We start from the raw sequence: 16,132 nt of genomic DNA, 5'->3' as shown, positions 1-16,132 counted from the left end.
ACGCTCTAACCAACTGAGCTAACGGGCCTCGGCAGATGCAGTTGCTCAGCCCTACGCTAGAAAACTGGTGGCATGAAGCCATACACCATTTCTATGGTCGTCGGTGTGTCTGCTTCCTGGTATATATTCTGCTGACGGTCACGAAACAGTAGCTATATTGCGAGCAGGACGGGAAACGGCCGCTCGGACAGCTCAAACTTGTCACGATTCGTGTGGAAAAAATTCCGTTCCGGTACCGGGAATCGAACCCGGGCCTCCTGGGTGAAAGCCAGGTATCCTAGCCACTAGACCACACCGGATGTGGCCGTTTCATTCGACCGTTCGTACGGTCGCTTGTCGGCATTTATGCCTCGTTGTTACAGGGGTAGGAGGAAAAGCAAAGCTGTAAGTAGTAATATTTATTTACTTATTTCGCAAGTAAATACCTGCTGCCTGTCATCATACAGCAGGTCATACATTGTGTGACTTTACACGTTATATCGTACGAGATTCAGTTTCATTACTAGTACTTTTTTCTTGAAAATTTTACATAAGAACTGCAAGTAGTAGTAACGGGAAGTAAACGCTATCACGCTGAGTCGTTGAAGCCTTGAGGATAACAAAGTACAAAGTGTTTCGCTCCTTCGCAAGCCCCAGAGCCGTTATTTAGCTGTGGACGAAAGTAAATTAAATGCCCCGGGTGAGGATCGAACTCACGACCTTAAGATTATGAGACTTACGCGCTGCCTACTGCGCTACCGAGGCAGGTGATCGTCACGCCTTCTGGAATCTCGCTAAGTACCAAATACCAGTGGTAGAGAGTCTGCACTTCCTGGCTCATTTTTTTCTGTTGCTACACGTGCATTCCCGGCGCGACAGGCAACTTGCGATGCTAGGCCGACGCCAGTATGTACAATAGCACACAACAGTCCAAACAAGCAGTCGTGCGCGCTGCATGTTTGGTTATTTCCACACGGAAATCCCGCGGTTCATTCATGGCTCACGCAGTTCGAGTGCGAAGACACGCAGCACCACTATCGGAGAAAAAACAAAATAATGCATCGGCCGGGAATCGAACCCGGGCCGCCCGCGTGGCAGGCGAGCATTCTACCACTGAACCACCGATGCCCAGCTAGTTCACAGCTTCCTTGTGCTTTCCGCGGCAGACGTCTGAGGGGAAAGTGGGACTGCCGTCCAGCGCCGTCGCATCCTCTCGAGAGAATGCTACAGACGCTGATCCTGCACTGCACTGCTTAAAAATGGCGCCCGAACGCGATCGCCTAAGTACTCTTGCGGCGCACGCACGCGACGACTCTTGCCAAAGGACGCGAAATGTGCGTAGAGACGCTGTCTGGATGCGATCGCCTACCCCGTAATGCGCCTACAGCTACGACCACCTTGAGCCGCCGCCGACAGGCGGGAAGCAGACACAGCGCGGCGTGCGCGGACGGAAACCGTGGGTGCGGTGGTGGTGTAATGGTCAGCATAGTTGCCTTCCAAGCAGTTGATCCGGGTTCGATTCCCGGCCACCGCAGCCGGCTTTTTCTTTTGCGTATGAGTACTTTTGCCACGCGTCTTTAAATTAATGTTTCTTTCCCCCTCTTAATCGCTGCAGGCCACCCTATAGTGCGTGCGTCGATTCCCCTTGAGTCTCGACTTGTCTCGACTTTGCTCAGCTGACGCGAGAGCTGACGCTCTCAAATCGGCCTATATCAAAACGACAAGCACGAGAAAACGACTGAGAGAGGTAAGGAGAGGCGAGGCGATGGACACACAGCACGCCCCCTTCATTTCACGGTGGCGTCTCCCTGACCGAATGGGGCTGTAGCTCCGAAAACAAAGGAGAAACAAAAATAGGAAGTAAAACTGCCAATAGTACCCTGTGTTCCCATGCGCTCACCCGCCCCAAGTACTGACAAGGGCCAAAGTTGTTACGCATCGGCAATCGGACATTTTCTTTCATTTTCTCTTTATCGCTTGAGAACCAGTGTATTCAAGATATTATGGCCATTGCCGAGTGAATGCTGTAGCGCTTCCCGACGAGTCGCGTTCGGATCCTCTGTCAACTTCCACGCAGGGTGATGATCTTTTGGTCATCACACTCGCCAGCTGAAATCGGCGCTGCCTTTTCGTAGTGGTAAAAGAACAGTGGCCCGTGGGGGGATCGAACCCACGACCTTCGCGTTATTAGCACGACGCTCTAACCAACTGAGCTAACGGGCCTCGGCAGATGCAGTTGCTCAGCCCTACGCTAGAAACTGGTGGCATGAAGCCATACACCATTTCTATGGTCGTCGTGTGTCTGCTTCCCTGGTATATATTCTGCTGACGGTCACGAAACAGTAGCTATATTGCGAGCAGGACGGGAAACGGCCGCTCGGACAGCTCAAACTTGTCACGATTCGTGTGGAAAAAATTCCGTTCCGGTACCGGGAATCGAACCCGGGCCTCCTGGGTGAAAGCCAGGTATCCTAGCCACTAGACCACACCGGATGTGGCCGTTTCATTCGACCGTTCGTACGGTCGCTTGTCGCATTTATGCCTCGTTGTTACAGGGGTAGGAGGAAAAGCAAAGCTGTAAGTAGTAATATTTATTTACTTATTTCGCAAGTAAATACCTGCTGCCTGTCATCATACAGCAGGTCATACATTGTGTGACTTTACACGTTATATCGTACGAGATTCAGTTTCATTACTAGTACTTTTTTTCTTGAAAATTTTACATAAGAACTGCAAGTAGTAGTAACGGGAAGTAAACGCTATCACGCTGAGTCGTTGAAGCCTTGAGGATAACAAAGTACAAAGTGTTTCGCTCCTTCGCAAGCCCCAGAGCCGTTATTTAGCTGTGGACGAAAGTAAATTAAATGCCCCGGGTGAGGATCGAACTCACGACCTTAAGATTATGAGACTTACGCGCTGCCTACTGCGCTACCGAGGCAGGTGATCGTCACGCCTTCTGGAATCTCGCTAAGTACCAAATACCAGTGGTAGAGAGTCTGCACTTCCTGGCTCATTTTTTTCTGTTGCTACACGTGCATTCCCGGCGCGACAGGCAACTTGCGATGCTAGGCCGACGCCAGTATGTACAATAGCACACAACAGTCCAAACAAGCAGTCGTGCGCGCTGCATGTTTGGTTATTTCCACACGGAAATCCCGCGGTTCATTCTCATGGCTCACGCAGTTCGAGTGCGAAAGACACGCAGCACCACTATCGGAGAAAAAACAAAATAATGCATCGGCCGGGAATCGAACCCGGGCCGCCCGCGTGGCAGGCGAGCATTCTACCACTGAACCACCGATGCCCAGCTAGTTCACAGCTTCCTTGTGCTTTCCGCGGCAGACGTCTGAGGGGAAAGTGGGACTGCCGTCCAGCGCCGTCGCATCCTCTCGAGAGAATGCTACAGACGCTGAATCCTGCACTGCACTGCTTAAAAATGGCGCCCGAACGCGATCGCCTAAGTACTCTTGCGGCGCACGCACGCGACGACTCTTGCCAAAGGACGCGAAATGTGCGTAGAGACGCTGTCTGGATGCGATCGCCTACCCCGTAATGCGCCTACAGCTACGACCACCTTGAGCCGCCGCCGACAGGCGGGAAGCAGACACAGCGCGGCGTGCGCGGACGGAAACCGTGGTGCGGTGGTGGTGTAATGGTCAGCATAGTTGCCTTCCAAGCAGTTGATCCGGGTTCGATTCCCGGCCACCGCAGCCGGCTTTTTCTTTTGCGTATGAGTACTTTTGCCACGCGTCTTTAAATTAATGTTTCTTTCCCCCTCTTAATCGCTGCAGGCCACCCTATAGTGCGTGCGTCGATTCCCCTTGAGTCTCGACTTGTCTCGACTTTGCTCAGCTGACGCGAGAGCTGACGCTCTCAAATCGGCCTATATCAAAACGACAAGCACGAGAAACGACTGAGAGAGGTAAGGAGAGGCGAGGCGATGGACACACAGCACGCCCCCTTCATTTCACGGTGGCGTCTCCCTGACCGAATGGGGCTGTAGCTCCGAAAACAAAGGAGAAACAAAAATAGGAAGTAAAACTGCAATAGTACCCTGTGTTCCCATGCGCTCACCCGCCCAAGTACTGACAAGGGCCAAAGTTGTTACGCATCGGCAATCGGACATTTTCTTTCATTTTCTCTTTATCGCTTGAGAACCAGTGTATTCAAGATATTATGGCCATTGCCGAGTGAATGCTGTAGCGCTTCCCGACGAGTCGCGTTCGGATCCTCTGTCAACTTCCACGCAGGGTGATGATCTTTTGGTCATCACACTCGCCAGCTGAAATCGGCGCTGCCTTTTCGTAGTGTAAAAGAACAGTGGCCCGTGGGGGGATCGAACCCACGACCTTCGCGTTATTAGCACGACGCTCTAACCAACTGAGCTAACGGGCCTCGGCAGATGCAGTTGCTCAGCCCTACGCTAGAAACTGGTGGCATGAAGCCATACACCATTTCTATGGTCGTCGTGTGTCTGCTTCCCTGGTATATATTCTGCTGACGGTCACGAAACAGTAGCTATATTGCGAGCAGGACGGGAAACGGCCGCTCGGACAGCTCAAACTTGTCACGATTCGTGTGGAAAAAATTCCGTTCCGGTACCGGGAATCGAACCCGGGCCTCCTGGGTGAAAGCCAGGTATCCTAGCCACTAGACCACACCGGATGTGGCCGTTTCATTCGACCGTTCGTACGGTCGCTTGTCGCATTTATGCCTCGTTGTTACAGGGGTAGGAGGAAAAGCAAAGCTGTAAGTAGTAATATTTATTTACTTATTTCGCAAGTAAATACCTGCTGCCTGTCATCATACAGCAGGTCATACATTGTGTGACTTTACACGTTATATCGTACGAGATTCAGTTTCATTACTAGTACTTTTTTTCTTGAAAATTTTACATAAGAACTGCAAGTAGTAGTAACGGGAAGTAAACGCTATCACGCTGAGTCGTTGAAGCCTTGAGGATAACAAAGTACAAAGTGTTTCGCTCCTTCGCAAGCCCCAGAGCCGTTATTTAGCTGTGGACGAAAGTAAATTAAATGCCCCGGGTGAGGATCGAACTCACGACCTTAAGATTATGAGACTTACGCGCTGCCTACTGCGCTACCGAGGCAGGTGATCGTCACGCCTTCTGGAATCTCGCTAAGTACCAAATACCAGTGGTAGAGAGTCTGCACTTCCTGGCTCATTTTTTTCTGTTGCTACACGTGCATTCCCGGCGCGACAGGCAACTTGCGATGCTAGGCCGACGCCAGTATGTACAATAGCACACAACAGTCCAAACAAGCAGTCGTGCGCGCTGCATGTTTGGTTATTTCCACACGGAAATCCCGCGGTTCATTCTCATGGCTCACGCAGTTCGAGTGCGAAAGACACGCAGCACCACTATCGGAGAAAAAACAAAATAATGCATCGGCCGGGAATCGAACCCGGGCCGCCCGCGTGGCAGGCGAGCATTCTACCACTGAACCACCGATGCCCAGCTAGTTCACAGCTTCCTTGTGCTTTCCGCGGCAGACGTCTGAGGGGAAAGTGGGACTGCCGTCCAGCGCCGTCGCATCCTCTCGAGAGAATGCTACAGACGCTGAATCCTGCACTGCACTGCTTAAAAATGGCGCCCGAACGCGATCGCCTAAGTACTCTTGCGGCGCACGCACGCGACGACTCTTGCCAAAGGACGCGAAATGTGCGTAGAGACGCTGTCTGGATGCGATCGCCTACCCCGTAATGCGCCTACAGCTACGACCACCTTGAGCCGCCGCGACAGGCGGGAAGCAGACACAGCGCGGCGTGCGCGGACGGAAACCGTGGTGCGGTGGTGGTGTAATGGTCAGCATAGTTGCCTTCCAAGCAGTTGATCCGGGTTCGATTCCCGGCCACCGCAGCCGGCTTTTTCTTTTGCGTATGAGTACTTTTGCCACGCGTCTTTAAATTAATGTTTCTTTCCCCCTCTTAATCGCTGCAGGCCACCCTATAGTGCGTGCGTCGATTCCCCTTGAGTCTCGACTTGTCTCGACTTTGCTCAGCTGACGCGAGAGCTGACGCTCTCAAATCGGCCTATATCAAAAACGACAAGCACGAGAAACGACTGAGAGAGGTAAGGAGAGGCGAGGCGATGGACACACAGCACGCCCCCTTCATTTCACGGTGGCGTCTCCCTGACCGAATGGGGCTGTAGCTCCGAAAACAAAGGAGAAACAAAAATAGGAAGTAAAACTGCCAATAGTACCCTGTGTTCCCATGCGCTCACCCGCCCAAGTACTGACAAGGGCCAAAGTTGTTACGCATCGGCAATCGGACATTTTCTTTCATTTTCTCTTTATCGCTTGAGAACCAGTGTATTCAAGATATTATGGCCATTGCCGAGTGAATGCTGTAGCGCTTCCCGACGAGTCGCGTTCGGATCCTCTGTCAACTTCCACGCAGGGTGATGATCTTTTGGTCATCACACTCGCCAGCTGAAATCGGCGCTGCCTTTTCGTAGTGGTAAAAGAACAGTGGCCCGTGGGGGGATCGAACCCACGACCTTCGCGTTATTAGCACGACGCTCTAACCAACTGAGCTAACGGGCCTCGGCAGATGCAGTTGCTCAGCCCTACGCTAGAAACTGGTGGCATGAAGCCATACACCATTTCTATGGTCGTCGTGTGTCTGCTTCCCTGGTATATATTCTGCTGACGGTCACGAAACAGTAGCTATATTGCGAGCAGGACGGGAAACGGCCGCTCGGACAGCTCAAACTTGTCACGATTCGTGTGGAAAAAATTCCGTTCCGGTACCGGGAATCGAACCCGGGCCTCCTGGGTGAAAGCCAGGTATCCTAGCCACTAGACCACACCGGATGTGGCCGTTTCATTCGACCGTTCGTACGGTCGCTTGTCGCATTTATGCCTCGTTGTTACAGGGGTAGGAGGAAAAGCAAAGCTGTAAGTAGTAATATTTATTTACTTATTTCGCAAGTAAATACCTGCTGCCTGTCATCATACAGCAGGTCATACATTGTGTGACTTTACACGTTATATCGTACGAGATTCAGTTTCATTACTAGTACTTTTTTTCTTGAAAATTTTACATAAGAACTGCAAGTAGTAGTAACGGGAAGTAAACGCTATCACGCTGAGTCGTTGAAGCCTTGAGGATAACAAAGTACAAAGTGTTTCGCTCCTTCGCAAGCCCCAGAGCCGTTATTTAGCTGTGGACGAAAGTAAATTAAATGCCCCGGGTGAGGATCGAACTCACGACCTTAAGATTATGAGACTTACGCGCTGCCTACTGCGCTACCGAGGCAGGTGATCGTCACGCCTTCTGGAATCTCGCTAAGTACCAAATACCAGTGGTAGAGAGTCTGCACTTCCTGGCTCATTTTTTTCTGTTGCTACACGTGCATTCCCGGCGCGACAGGCAACTTGCGATGCTAGGCCGACGCCAGTATGTACAATAGCACACAACAGTCCAAACAAGCAGTCGTGCGCGCTGCATGTTTGGTTATTTCCACACGGAAATCCCGCGGTTCATTCTCATGGCTCACGCAGTTCGAGTGCGAAAGACACGCAGCACCACTATCGGGAGAAAAAACAAAATAATGCATCGGCCGGGAATCGAACCCGGGCCGCCCGCGTGGCAGGCGAGCATTCTACCACTGAACCACCGATGCCCAGCTAGTTCACAGCTTCCTTGTGCTTTCCGCGGCAGACGTCTGAGGGGAAAGTGGGACTGCCGTCCAGCGCCGTCGCATCCTCTCGAGAGAATGCTACAGACGCTGAATCCTGCACTGCACTGCTTAAAAATGGCGCCCGAACGCGATCGCCTAAGTACTCTTGCGGCGCACGCACGCGACGACTCTTGCCAAAGGACGCGAAATGTGCGTAGAGACGCTGTCTGGATGCGATCGCCTACCCCGTAATGCGCCTACAGCTACGACCACCTTGAGCCGCCGCCGACAGGCGGGAAGCAGACACAGCGCGGCGTGCGCGGACGGAAACCGTTGGTGCGGTGGTGGTGTAATGGTCAGCATAGTTGCCTTCCAAGCAGTTGATCCGGGTTCGATTCCCGGCCACCGCAGCCGGCTTTTTCTTTTGCGTATGAGTACTTTTGCCACGCGTCTTTAAATTAATGTTTCTTTCCCCCTCTTAATCGCTGCAGGCCACCCTATAGTGCGTGCGTCGATTCCCCTTGAGTCTCGACTTGTCTCGACTTTGCTCAGCTGACGCGAGAGCTGACGCTCTCAAATCGGCCTATATCAAAACGACAAGCACGAGAAACGACTGAGAGAGGTAAGGAGAGCGAGGCGATGGACACACAGCACGCCCCCTTCATTTCACGGTGGCGTCTCCCTGACCGAATGGGGCTGTAGCTCCGAAAACAAAGGAGAAACAAAAATAGGAAGTAAAACTGCCAATAGTACCCTGTGTTCCCATGCGCTCACCGCCCAAGTACTGACAAGGGCCAAAGTTGTTACGCATCGCAATCGGACATTTTCTTTCATTTTCTCTTTATCGCTTGAGAACCAGTGTATTCAAGATATTATGGCCATTGCCGAGTGAATGCTGTAGCGCTTCCCGACGAGTCGCGTTCGGATCCTCTGTCAACTTCCACGCAGGGTGATGATCTTTTGGTCATCACACTCGCCAGCTGAAATCGGCGCTGCCTTTTCGTAGTGGTAAAAGAACAGTGGCCCGTGGGGGGATCGAACCCACGACCTTCGCGTTATTAGCACGACGCTCTAACCAACTGAGCTAACGGGCCTCGGCAGATGCAGTTGCTCAGCCCTACGCTAGAAACTGGTGGCATGAAGCCATACACCATTTCTATGGTCGTCGTGTGTCTGCTTCCCTGGTATATATTCTGCTGACGGTCACGAAACAGTAGCTATATTGCGAGCAGGACGGGAAACGGCCGCTCGGACAGCTCAAACTTGTCACGATTCGTGTGGAAAAAATTCCGTTCCGGTACCGGGAATCGAACCCGGCCTCCTGGGTGAAAGCCAGGTATCCTAGCCACTAGACCACACCGGATGTGGCCGTTTCATTCGACCGTTCGTACGGTCGCTTGTCGCATTTATGCCTCGTTGTTACAGGGGTAGGAGGAAAAGCAAAGCTGTAAGTAGTAATATTTATTTACTTATTTCGCAAGTAAATACCTGCTGCCTGTCATCATTACAGCAGGTCATACATTGTGTGACTTTACACGTTATATCGTACGAGATTCAGTTTCATTACTAGTACTTTTTTTCTTGAAAATTTTACATAAGAACTGCAAGTAGTAGTAACGGGAAGTAAACGCTATCACGCTGAGTCGTTGAAGCCTTGAGGATAACAAAGTACAAAGTGTTTCGCTCCTTCGCAAGCCCCAGAGCCGTTATTTAGCTGTGGACGAAAGTAAATTAAATGCCCCGGGTGAGGATCGAACTCACGACCTTAAGATTATGAGACTTACGCGCTGCCTACTGCGCTACCGAGGCAGGTGATCGTCACGCCTTCTGGAATCTCGCTAAGTACCAAATACCAGTGGTAGAGAGTCTGCACTTCCTGGCTCATTTTTTTCTGTTGCTACACGTGCATTCCCGGCGCGACAGGCAACTTGCGATGCTAGGCCGACGCCAGTATGTACAATAGCACACAACAGTCCAAACAAGCAGTCGTGCGCGCTGCATGTTTGGTTATTTCCACACGGAAATCCCGCGGTTCATTCTCATGGCTCACGCAGTTCGAGTGCGAAAGACACGCAGCACCACTATCGGAGAAAAAACAAAATAATGCATCGGCCGGGAATCGAACCCGGGGCCGCCCGCGTGGCAGGCGAGCATTCTACCACTGAACCACCGATGCCCAGCTAGTTCACAGCTTCCTTGTGCTTTCCGCGGCAGACGTCTGAGGGGAAAGTGGGACTGCCGTCCAGCGCCGTCGCATCCTCTCGAGAGAATGCTACAGACGCTGAATCCTGCACTGCACTGCTTAAAAATGGCGCCCGAACGCGATCGCCTAAGTACTCTTGCGGCGCACGCACGCGACGACTCTTGCCAAAGGACGCGAAATGTGCGTAGAGACGCTGTCTGGATGCGATCGCCTACCCCGTAATGCGCCTACAGCTACGACCACCTTGAGCCGCCGCCGACAGGCGGGAAGCAGACACAGCGCGGCGTGCGCGGACGGAAACCGTGGTGCGGTGGTGGTGTAATGGTCAGCATAGTTGCCTTCCAAGCAGTTGATCCGGGTTCGATTCCGGCCACCGCAGCCGGCTTTTTCTTTTGCGTATGAGTACTTTTGCCACGCGTCTTTAAATTAATGTTTCTTTCCCCCTCTTAATCGCTGCAGGCCACCCTATAGTGCGTGCGTCGATTCCCCTTGAGTCCTCGACTTGTCTCGACTTTGCTCAGCTGACGCGAGAGCTGACGCTCTCAAATCGGCCTATATCAAAACGACAAGCACGAGAAACGACTGAGAGAGGTAAGGAGAGGCGAGGCGATGGACACACAGCACGCCCCCTTCATTTCACGGTGGCGTCTCCCTGACCGAATGGGGCTGTAGCTCCGAAAACAAAGGAGAAACAAAAATAGGAAGTAAAACTGCCAATAGTACCCTGTGTTCCCATGCGCTCACCCGCCCAAGTACTGACAAGGGCCAAAGTTGTTACGCATCGGCAATCGGACATTTTCTTTCATTTTCTCTTTATCGCTTGAGAACCAGTGTATTCAAGATATTATGGCCATTGCCGAGTGAATGCTGTAGCGCTTCCCGACGAGTCGCGTTCGGATCCTCTGTCAACTTCCACGCAGGGTGATGATCTTTGGTCATCACACTCGCCAGCTGAAATCGGCGCTGCCTTTTCGTAGTGGTAAAAGAACAGTGGCCCGTGGGGGGATCGAACCCACGACCTTCGCGTTATTAGCACGACGCTCTAACCAACTGAGCTAACGGGCCTCGGCAGATGCAGTTGCTCAGCCCTACGCTAGAAACTGGTGGCATGAAGCCATACACCATTTCTATGGTCGTCGTGTGTCTGCTTCCCTGGTATATATTCTGCTGACGGTCACGAAACAGTAGCTATATTGCGAGCAGGACGGGAAACGGCCGCTCGGACAGCTCAAACTTGTCACGATTCGTGTGGAAAAAATTCCGTTCCGGTACCGGGAATCGAACCCGGGCCTCCTGGGTGAAAGCCAGGTATCCCTAGCCACTAGACCACACCGGATGTGGCCGTTTCATTCGACCGTTCGTACGGTCGCTTGTCGCATTTATGCCTCGTTGTTACAGGGGTAGGAGGAAAAGCAAAGCTGTAAGTAGTAATATTTATTTACTTATTTCGCAAGTAAATACCTGCTGCCTGTCATCATACAGCAGGTCATACATTGTGTGACTTTACACGTTATATCGTACGAGATTCAGTTTCATTACTAGTACTTTTTTTTCTTGAAAATTTTACATAAGAACTGCAAGTAGTAGTAACGGGAAGTAAACGCTATCACGCTGAGTCGTTGAAGCCTTGAGGATAACAAAGTACAAAGTGTTTCGCTCCTTCGCAAGCCCCAGAGCCGTTATTTAGCTGTGGACGAAAGTAAATTAAATGCCCCGGGTGAGGATCGAACTCACGACCTTAAGATTATGAGACTTACGCGCTGCCTACTGCGCTACCGAGGCAGGTGATCGTCACGCCTTCTGGAATCTCGCTAAGTACCAAATACCAGTGGTAGAGAGTCTGCACTTCCTGGCTCATTTTTTTCTGTTGCTACACGTGCATTCCCGGCGCGACAGGCAACTTGCGATGCTAGGCCGACGCCAGTATGTACAATAGCACACAACAGTCCAAACAAGCAGTCGTGCGCGCTGCATGTTTGGTTATTTCCACACGGAAATCCCGCGGTTCATTCTCATGGCTCACGCAGTTCGAGTGCGAAAGACACGCAGCACCACTATCGGAGAAAAAACAAAATAATGCATCGGCCGGGAATCGAACCCGGGCCGCCCGCGTGGCAGGCGAGCATTCTACCACTGAACCACCGATGCCCAGCTAGTTCACAGCTTCCTTGTGCTTTCCGCGGCAGACGTCTGAGGGGAAAGTGGGACTGCCGTCCAGCGCCGTCGCATCCTCTCGAGAGAATGCTACAGACGCTGAATCCTGCACTGCACTGCTTAAAAATGGCGCCCGAACGCGATCGCCTAAGTACTCTTGCGGCGCACGCACGCGACGACTCTTGCCAAAGGACGCGAAATGTGCGTAGAGACGCTGTCTGGATGCGATCGCCTACCCCGTAATGCGCCTACAGCTACGACCACCTTGAGCCGCCGCCGACAGGCGGGAAGCAGACACAGCGCGGCGTGCGCGGACGGAAACCGTGGTGCGGTGGTGGTGTAATGGTCAGCATAGTTGCCTTCCAAGCAGTTGATCCGGGTTCGATTCCCGGCCACCGCAGCCGGCTTTTTCTTTTGCGTATGAGTACTTTTGCCACGCGTCTTTAAATTAATGTTTCTTTCCCCCTCTTAATCGCTGCAGGCCACCCTATAGTGCGTGCGTCGATTCCCCTTGAGTCTCGACTTGTCTCGACTTTGCTCAGCTGACGCGAGAGCTGACGCTCTCAAATCGGCCTATATCAAAACGACAAGCACGAGAAACGACTGAGAGAGGTAAGGAGAGGCGAGGCGATGGACACACAGCACGCCCCCTTCATTTCACGGTGGCGTCTCCCTGACCGAATGGGGCTGTAGCTCCGAAAACAAAGGAGAAACAAAAATAGGAAGTAAAACTGCCAATAGTACCCTGTGTTCCCATGCGCTCACCCGCCCAAGTACTGACAAGGGCCAAAGTTGTTACGCATCGGCAATCGGACATTTTCTTTCATTTTCTCTTTATCGCTTGAGAACCAGTGTATTCAAGATATTATGGCCATTGCCGAGTGAATGCTGTAGCGCTTCCCGACGAGTCGCGTTCGGATCCTCTGTCAACTTCCACGCAGGGTGATGATCTTTTGGTCATCACACTCGCCAGCTGAAATCGGCGCTGCCTTTTCGTAGTGGTAAAAGAACAGTGGCCCGTGGGGGGATCGAACCCACGACCTTCGCGTTATTAGCACGACGCTCTAACCAACTGAGCTAACGGGCCTCGGCAGATGCAGTTGCTCAGCCCTACGCTAGAAACTGGTGGCATGAAGCCATACACCATTTCTATGGTCGTCGTGTGTCTGCTTCCCTGGTATATATTCTGCTGACGGTCACGAAACAGTAGCTATATTGCGAGCAGGACGGGAAACGGCCGCTCGGACAGCTCAAACTTGTCACGATTCGTGTGGAAAAAATTCCGTTCCGGTACCGGGAATCGAACCCGGGCCTCCTGGGTGAAAGCCAGGTATCCTAGCCACTAGACCACACCGGATGTGGCCGTTTCATTCGACCGTTCGTACGGTCGCTTGTCGCATTTATGCCTCGTTGTTACAGGGGTAGGAGGAAAAGCAAAGCTGTAAGTAGTAATATTTATTTACTTATTTCGCAAGTAAATACCTGCTGCCTGTCATCATACAGCAGGTCATACATTGTGTGACTTTACACGTTATATCGTACGAGATTCAGTTTCATTACTAGTACTTTTTTTCTTGAAAATTTTACATAAGAACTGCAAGTAGTAGTAACGGGAAGTAAACGCTATCACGCTGAGTCGTTGAAGCCTTGAGGATAACAAAGTACAAAGTGTTTCGCTCCTTCGCAAGCCCCAGAGCCGTTATTTAGCTGTGGACGAAAGTAAATTAAATGCCCCGGGTGAGGATCGAACTCACGACCTTAAGATTATGAGACTTACGCGCTGCCTACTGCGCTACCGAGGCAGGTGATCGTCACGCCTTCTGGAATCTCGCTAAGTACCAAATACCAGTGGTAGAGAGTCTGCACTTCCTGGCTCATTTTTTTCTGTTGCTACACGTGCATTCCCGGCGCGACAGGCAACTTGCGATGCTAGGCCGACGCCAGTATGTACAATAGCACACAACAGTCCAAACAAGCAGTCGTGCGCGCTGCATGTTTGGTTATTTCCACACGGAAATCCCGCGGTTCATTCTCATGGCTCACGCAGTTCGAGTGCGAAAGACACGCAGCACCACTATCGGAGAAAAAACAAAATAATGCATCGGCCGGGAATCGAACCCGGGCCGCCCGCGTGGCAGGCGAGCATTCTACCACTGAACCACCGATGCCCAGCTAGTTCACAGCTTCCTTGTGCTTTCCGCGGCAGACGTCTGAGGGGAAAGTGGGACTGCCGTCCAGCGCCGTCGCATCCTCTCGAGAGAATGCTACAGACGCTGAATCCTGCACTGCACTGCTTAAAAATGGCGCCCGAACGCGATCGCCTAAGTACTCTTGCGGCGCACGCACGCGACGACTCTTGCCAAAGGACGCGAAATGTGCGTAGAGACGCTGTCTGGATGCGATCGCCTACCCCGTAATGCGCCTACAGCTACGACCACCTTGAGCCGCCGCCGACAGGCGGGAAGCAGACACAGCGCGGCGTGCGCGGACGGAAACCGTGGTGCGGTGGTGGTGTAATGGTCAGCATAGTTGCCTTCCAAGCAGTTGATCCGGGTTCGATTCCCGGCCACCGCAGCCGGCTTTTTCTTTTGCGTATGAGTACTTTTGCCACGCGTCTTTAAATTAATGTTTCTTTCCCCCTCTTAATCGCTGCAGGCCACCCTATAGTGCGTGCGTCGATTCCCCTTGAGTCTCGACTTGTCTCGACTTTGCTCAGCTGACGCGAGAGCTGACGCTCTCAAATCGGCCTATATCAAAACGACAAGCACGAGAAACGACTGAGAGAGGTAAGGAGAGGCGAGGCGATGGACACACAGCACGCCCCCTTCATTTCACGGTGGCGTCTCCCTGACCGAATGGGGCTGTAGCTCCGAAAACAAAGGAGAAACAAAAATAGGAAGTAAAACTGCCAATAGTACCCTGTGTTCCCATGCGCTCACCCGCCCAAGTACTGACAAGGGCCAAAGTTGTTACGCATCGGCAATCGGACATTTTCTTTCATTTTCTCTTTATCGCTTGAGAACCAGTGTATTCAAGATATTATGGCCATTGCCGAGTGAATGCTGTAGCGCTTCCCGACGAGTCGCGTTCGGATCCTCTGTCAACTTCCACGCAGGGTGATGATCTTTTGGTCATCACACTCGCCAGCTGAAATCGGCGCTGCCTTTTCGTAGTGGTAAAAGAACAGTGGCCCGTGGGGGGATCGAACCCACGACCTTCGCGTTATTAGCACGACGCTCTAACCAACTGAGCTAACGGGCCTCGGCAGATGCAGTTGCTCAGCCCTACGCTAGAAACTGGTGGCATGAAGCCATACACCATTTCTATGGTCGTCGTGTGTCTGCTTCCCTGGTATATATTCTGCTGACGGTCACGAAACAGTAGCTATATTGCGAGCAGGACGGGAAACGGCCGCTCGGACAGCTCAAACTTGTCACGATTCGTGTGGAAAAAATTCCGTTCCGGTACCGGGAATCGAACCCGGGCCTCCTGGGTGAAAGCCAGGTATCCTAGCCACTAGACCACACCGGATGTGGCCGTTTCATTCGACCGTTCGTACGGTCGCTTGTCGCATTTATGCCTCGTTGTTACAGGGGTAGGAGGAAAAGCAAAGCTGTAAGTAGTAATATTTATTTACTTATTTCGCAAGTAAATACCTGCTGCCTGTCATCATACAGCAGGTCATACATTGTGTGACTTTACACGTTATATCGTACGAGATTCAGTTTCATTACTAGTACTTTTTTTCTTGAAAATTTTACATAAGAACTGCAAGTAGTAGTAACGGGAAGTAAACGCTATCACGCTGAGTCGTTGAAGCCTTGAGGATAACAAAGTACAAAGTGTTTCGCTCCTTCGCAAGCCCCAGAGCCGTTATTTAGCTGTGGACGAAAGTAAATTAAATGCCCCGGGTGAGGATCGAACTCACGACCTTAAGATTATGAGACTTACGCGCTGCCTACTGCGCTACCGAGGCAGGTGATCGTCACGCCTTCTGGAATCTCGCTAAGTACCAAATACCAGTGGTAGAGAGTCTGCACTTCCTGGCTCATTTTTTTCTGTTGCTACACGTGCATTCCCGGCGCGACAGGCAACTTGCGATGCTAGGCCGACGCCAGTATGTACAATAGCACACAACAGTCCAAACA

At 51.8% G+C, this 16,132-nt stretch overlaps 37 non-coding genes across 37 annotated transcripts; 7 read left to right on the top strand and 30 right to left on the bottom strand.

Moving 5' to 3' along the window:
* Positions 1-227: 227 nt before the first annotated feature.
* On the bottom strand, positions 228-299 carry Trnae-uuc (transfer RNA glutamic acid (anticodon UUC)). The gene has a single exon. It is a non-coding gene; the product is annotated as a tRNA-Glu (tRNA).
* A 372-nt stretch (positions 300-671) lies between these two features.
* On the bottom strand, positions 672-744 carry Trnam-cau (transfer RNA methionine (anticodon CAU)). The gene has a single exon. It is a non-coding gene; the product is annotated as a tRNA-Met (tRNA).
* A 292-nt stretch (positions 745-1,036) lies between these two features.
* Trnag-gcc (transfer RNA glycine (anticodon GCC)) lies at positions 1,037-1,107 on the bottom strand. The gene has a single exon. It is a non-coding gene; the product is annotated as a tRNA-Gly (tRNA).
* Positions 1,108-1,441: 334 nt separating this feature from the next.
* On the top strand, positions 1,442-1,513 carry Trnag-ucc (transfer RNA glycine (anticodon UCC)). The gene has a single exon. It is a non-coding gene; the product is annotated as a tRNA-Gly (tRNA).
* Positions 1,514-2,128: 615 nt separating this feature from the next.
* Positions 2,129-2,202, bottom strand: Trnai-aau (transfer RNA isoleucine (anticodon AAU)). The gene has a single exon. It is a non-coding gene; the product is annotated as a tRNA-Ile (tRNA).
* A 198-nt stretch (positions 2,203-2,400) lies between these two features.
* Trnae-uuc (transfer RNA glutamic acid (anticodon UUC)) lies at positions 2,401-2,472 on the bottom strand. The gene has a single exon. It is a non-coding gene; the product is annotated as a tRNA-Glu (tRNA).
* Positions 2,473-2,844: 372 nt separating this feature from the next.
* On the bottom strand, positions 2,845-2,917 carry Trnam-cau (transfer RNA methionine (anticodon CAU)). The gene has a single exon. It is a non-coding gene; the product is annotated as a tRNA-Met (tRNA).
* A 295-nt stretch (positions 2,918-3,212) lies between these two features.
* Positions 3,213-3,283, bottom strand: Trnag-gcc (transfer RNA glycine (anticodon GCC)). Its single transcript has one exon. It is a non-coding gene; the product is annotated as a tRNA-Gly (tRNA).
* Positions 3,284-3,617: 334 nt separating this feature from the next.
* On the top strand, positions 3,618-3,689 carry Trnag-ucc (transfer RNA glycine (anticodon UCC)). The gene has a single exon. It is a non-coding gene; the product is annotated as a tRNA-Gly (tRNA).
* A 611-nt stretch (positions 3,690-4,300) lies between these two features.
* On the bottom strand, positions 4,301-4,374 carry Trnai-aau (transfer RNA isoleucine (anticodon AAU)). Its single transcript has one exon. It is a non-coding gene; the product is annotated as a tRNA-Ile (tRNA).
* A 198-nt stretch (positions 4,375-4,572) lies between these two features.
* On the bottom strand, positions 4,573-4,644 carry Trnae-uuc (transfer RNA glutamic acid (anticodon UUC)). Its single transcript has one exon. It is a non-coding gene; the product is annotated as a tRNA-Glu (tRNA).
* Positions 4,645-5,016: 372 nt separating this feature from the next.
* Trnam-cau (transfer RNA methionine (anticodon CAU)) lies at positions 5,017-5,089 on the bottom strand. Its single transcript has one exon. It is a non-coding gene; the product is annotated as a tRNA-Met (tRNA).
* Positions 5,090-5,384: 295 nt separating this feature from the next.
* On the bottom strand, positions 5,385-5,455 carry Trnag-gcc (transfer RNA glycine (anticodon GCC)). Its single transcript has one exon. It is a non-coding gene; the product is annotated as a tRNA-Gly (tRNA).
* Positions 5,456-5,788: 333 nt separating this feature from the next.
* On the top strand, positions 5,789-5,860 carry Trnag-ucc (transfer RNA glycine (anticodon UCC)). The gene has a single exon. It is a non-coding gene; the product is annotated as a tRNA-Gly (tRNA).
* Positions 5,861-6,474: 614 nt separating this feature from the next.
* Positions 6,475-6,548, bottom strand: Trnai-aau (transfer RNA isoleucine (anticodon AAU)). Its single transcript has one exon. It is a non-coding gene; the product is annotated as a tRNA-Ile (tRNA).
* A 198-nt stretch (positions 6,549-6,746) lies between these two features.
* Positions 6,747-6,818, bottom strand: Trnae-uuc (transfer RNA glutamic acid (anticodon UUC)). Its single transcript has one exon. It is a non-coding gene; the product is annotated as a tRNA-Glu (tRNA).
* Positions 6,819-7,190: 372 nt separating this feature from the next.
* On the bottom strand, positions 7,191-7,263 carry Trnam-cau (transfer RNA methionine (anticodon CAU)). The gene has a single exon. It is a non-coding gene; the product is annotated as a tRNA-Met (tRNA).
* A 296-nt stretch (positions 7,264-7,559) lies between these two features.
* Trnag-gcc (transfer RNA glycine (anticodon GCC)) lies at positions 7,560-7,630 on the bottom strand. The gene has a single exon. It is a non-coding gene; the product is annotated as a tRNA-Gly (tRNA).
* Positions 7,631-7,965: 335 nt separating this feature from the next.
* Positions 7,966-8,037, top strand: Trnag-ucc (transfer RNA glycine (anticodon UCC)). Its single transcript has one exon. It is a non-coding gene; the product is annotated as a tRNA-Gly (tRNA).
* Positions 8,038-8,647: 610 nt separating this feature from the next.
* On the bottom strand, positions 8,648-8,721 carry Trnai-aau (transfer RNA isoleucine (anticodon AAU)). Its single transcript has one exon. It is a non-coding gene; the product is annotated as a tRNA-Ile (tRNA).
* A 198-nt stretch (positions 8,722-8,919) lies between these two features.
* Positions 8,920-8,990, bottom strand: Trnae-uuc (transfer RNA glutamic acid (anticodon UUC)). Its single transcript has one exon. It is a non-coding gene; the product is annotated as a tRNA-Glu (tRNA).
* Positions 8,991-9,363: 373 nt separating this feature from the next.
* Trnam-cau (transfer RNA methionine (anticodon CAU)) lies at positions 9,364-9,436 on the bottom strand. Its single transcript has one exon. It is a non-coding gene; the product is annotated as a tRNA-Met (tRNA).
* Positions 9,437-9,731: 295 nt separating this feature from the next.
* Positions 9,732-9,803, bottom strand: Trnag-gcc (transfer RNA glycine (anticodon GCC)). The gene has a single exon. It is a non-coding gene; the product is annotated as a tRNA-Gly (tRNA).
* A 334-nt stretch (positions 9,804-10,137) lies between these two features.
* Trnag-ucc (transfer RNA glycine (anticodon UCC)) lies at positions 10,138-10,208 on the top strand. The gene has a single exon. It is a non-coding gene; the product is annotated as a tRNA-Gly (tRNA).
* Positions 10,209-10,821: 613 nt separating this feature from the next.
* Positions 10,822-10,895, bottom strand: Trnai-aau (transfer RNA isoleucine (anticodon AAU)). The gene has a single exon. It is a non-coding gene; the product is annotated as a tRNA-Ile (tRNA).
* Positions 10,896-11,093: 198 nt separating this feature from the next.
* On the bottom strand, positions 11,094-11,166 carry Trnae-uuc (transfer RNA glutamic acid (anticodon UUC)). The gene has a single exon. It is a non-coding gene; the product is annotated as a tRNA-Glu (tRNA).
* Positions 11,167-11,539: 373 nt separating this feature from the next.
* Positions 11,540-11,612, bottom strand: Trnam-cau (transfer RNA methionine (anticodon CAU)). Its single transcript has one exon. It is a non-coding gene; the product is annotated as a tRNA-Met (tRNA).
* Positions 11,613-11,907: 295 nt separating this feature from the next.
* Trnag-gcc (transfer RNA glycine (anticodon GCC)) lies at positions 11,908-11,978 on the bottom strand. The gene has a single exon. It is a non-coding gene; the product is annotated as a tRNA-Gly (tRNA).
* A 334-nt stretch (positions 11,979-12,312) lies between these two features.
* Positions 12,313-12,384, top strand: Trnag-ucc (transfer RNA glycine (anticodon UCC)). The gene has a single exon. It is a non-coding gene; the product is annotated as a tRNA-Gly (tRNA).
* A 613-nt stretch (positions 12,385-12,997) lies between these two features.
* Positions 12,998-13,071, bottom strand: Trnai-aau (transfer RNA isoleucine (anticodon AAU)). Its single transcript has one exon. It is a non-coding gene; the product is annotated as a tRNA-Ile (tRNA).
* A 198-nt stretch (positions 13,072-13,269) lies between these two features.
* Positions 13,270-13,341, bottom strand: Trnae-uuc (transfer RNA glutamic acid (anticodon UUC)). The gene has a single exon. It is a non-coding gene; the product is annotated as a tRNA-Glu (tRNA).
* A 372-nt stretch (positions 13,342-13,713) lies between these two features.
* On the bottom strand, positions 13,714-13,786 carry Trnam-cau (transfer RNA methionine (anticodon CAU)). Its single transcript has one exon. It is a non-coding gene; the product is annotated as a tRNA-Met (tRNA).
* A 295-nt stretch (positions 13,787-14,081) lies between these two features.
* On the bottom strand, positions 14,082-14,152 carry Trnag-gcc (transfer RNA glycine (anticodon GCC)). The gene has a single exon. It is a non-coding gene; the product is annotated as a tRNA-Gly (tRNA).
* Positions 14,153-14,486: 334 nt separating this feature from the next.
* On the top strand, positions 14,487-14,558 carry Trnag-ucc (transfer RNA glycine (anticodon UCC)). The gene has a single exon. It is a non-coding gene; the product is annotated as a tRNA-Gly (tRNA).
* A 613-nt stretch (positions 14,559-15,171) lies between these two features.
* Trnai-aau (transfer RNA isoleucine (anticodon AAU)) lies at positions 15,172-15,245 on the bottom strand. Its single transcript has one exon. It is a non-coding gene; the product is annotated as a tRNA-Ile (tRNA).
* Positions 15,246-15,443: 198 nt separating this feature from the next.
* Positions 15,444-15,515, bottom strand: Trnae-uuc (transfer RNA glutamic acid (anticodon UUC)). The gene has a single exon. It is a non-coding gene; the product is annotated as a tRNA-Glu (tRNA).
* Positions 15,516-15,887: 372 nt separating this feature from the next.
* Positions 15,888-15,960, bottom strand: Trnam-cau (transfer RNA methionine (anticodon CAU)). Its single transcript has one exon. It is a non-coding gene; the product is annotated as a tRNA-Met (tRNA).
* Positions 15,961-16,132: the final 172 nt, after the last annotated feature.

This window comes from Schistocerca serialis, unplaced genomic scaffold, assembly GCF_023864345.2.
Source record: "Schistocerca serialis cubense isolate TAMUIC-IGC-003099 unplaced genomic scaffold, iqSchSeri2.2 HiC_scaffold_542, whole genome shotgun sequence".
Taxonomy (NCBI): domain Eukaryota; kingdom Metazoa; phylum Arthropoda; class Insecta; order Orthoptera; family Acrididae; genus Schistocerca; species Schistocerca serialis.
This window is presented reverse-complemented; position numbering and strand designations above follow the sequence as displayed.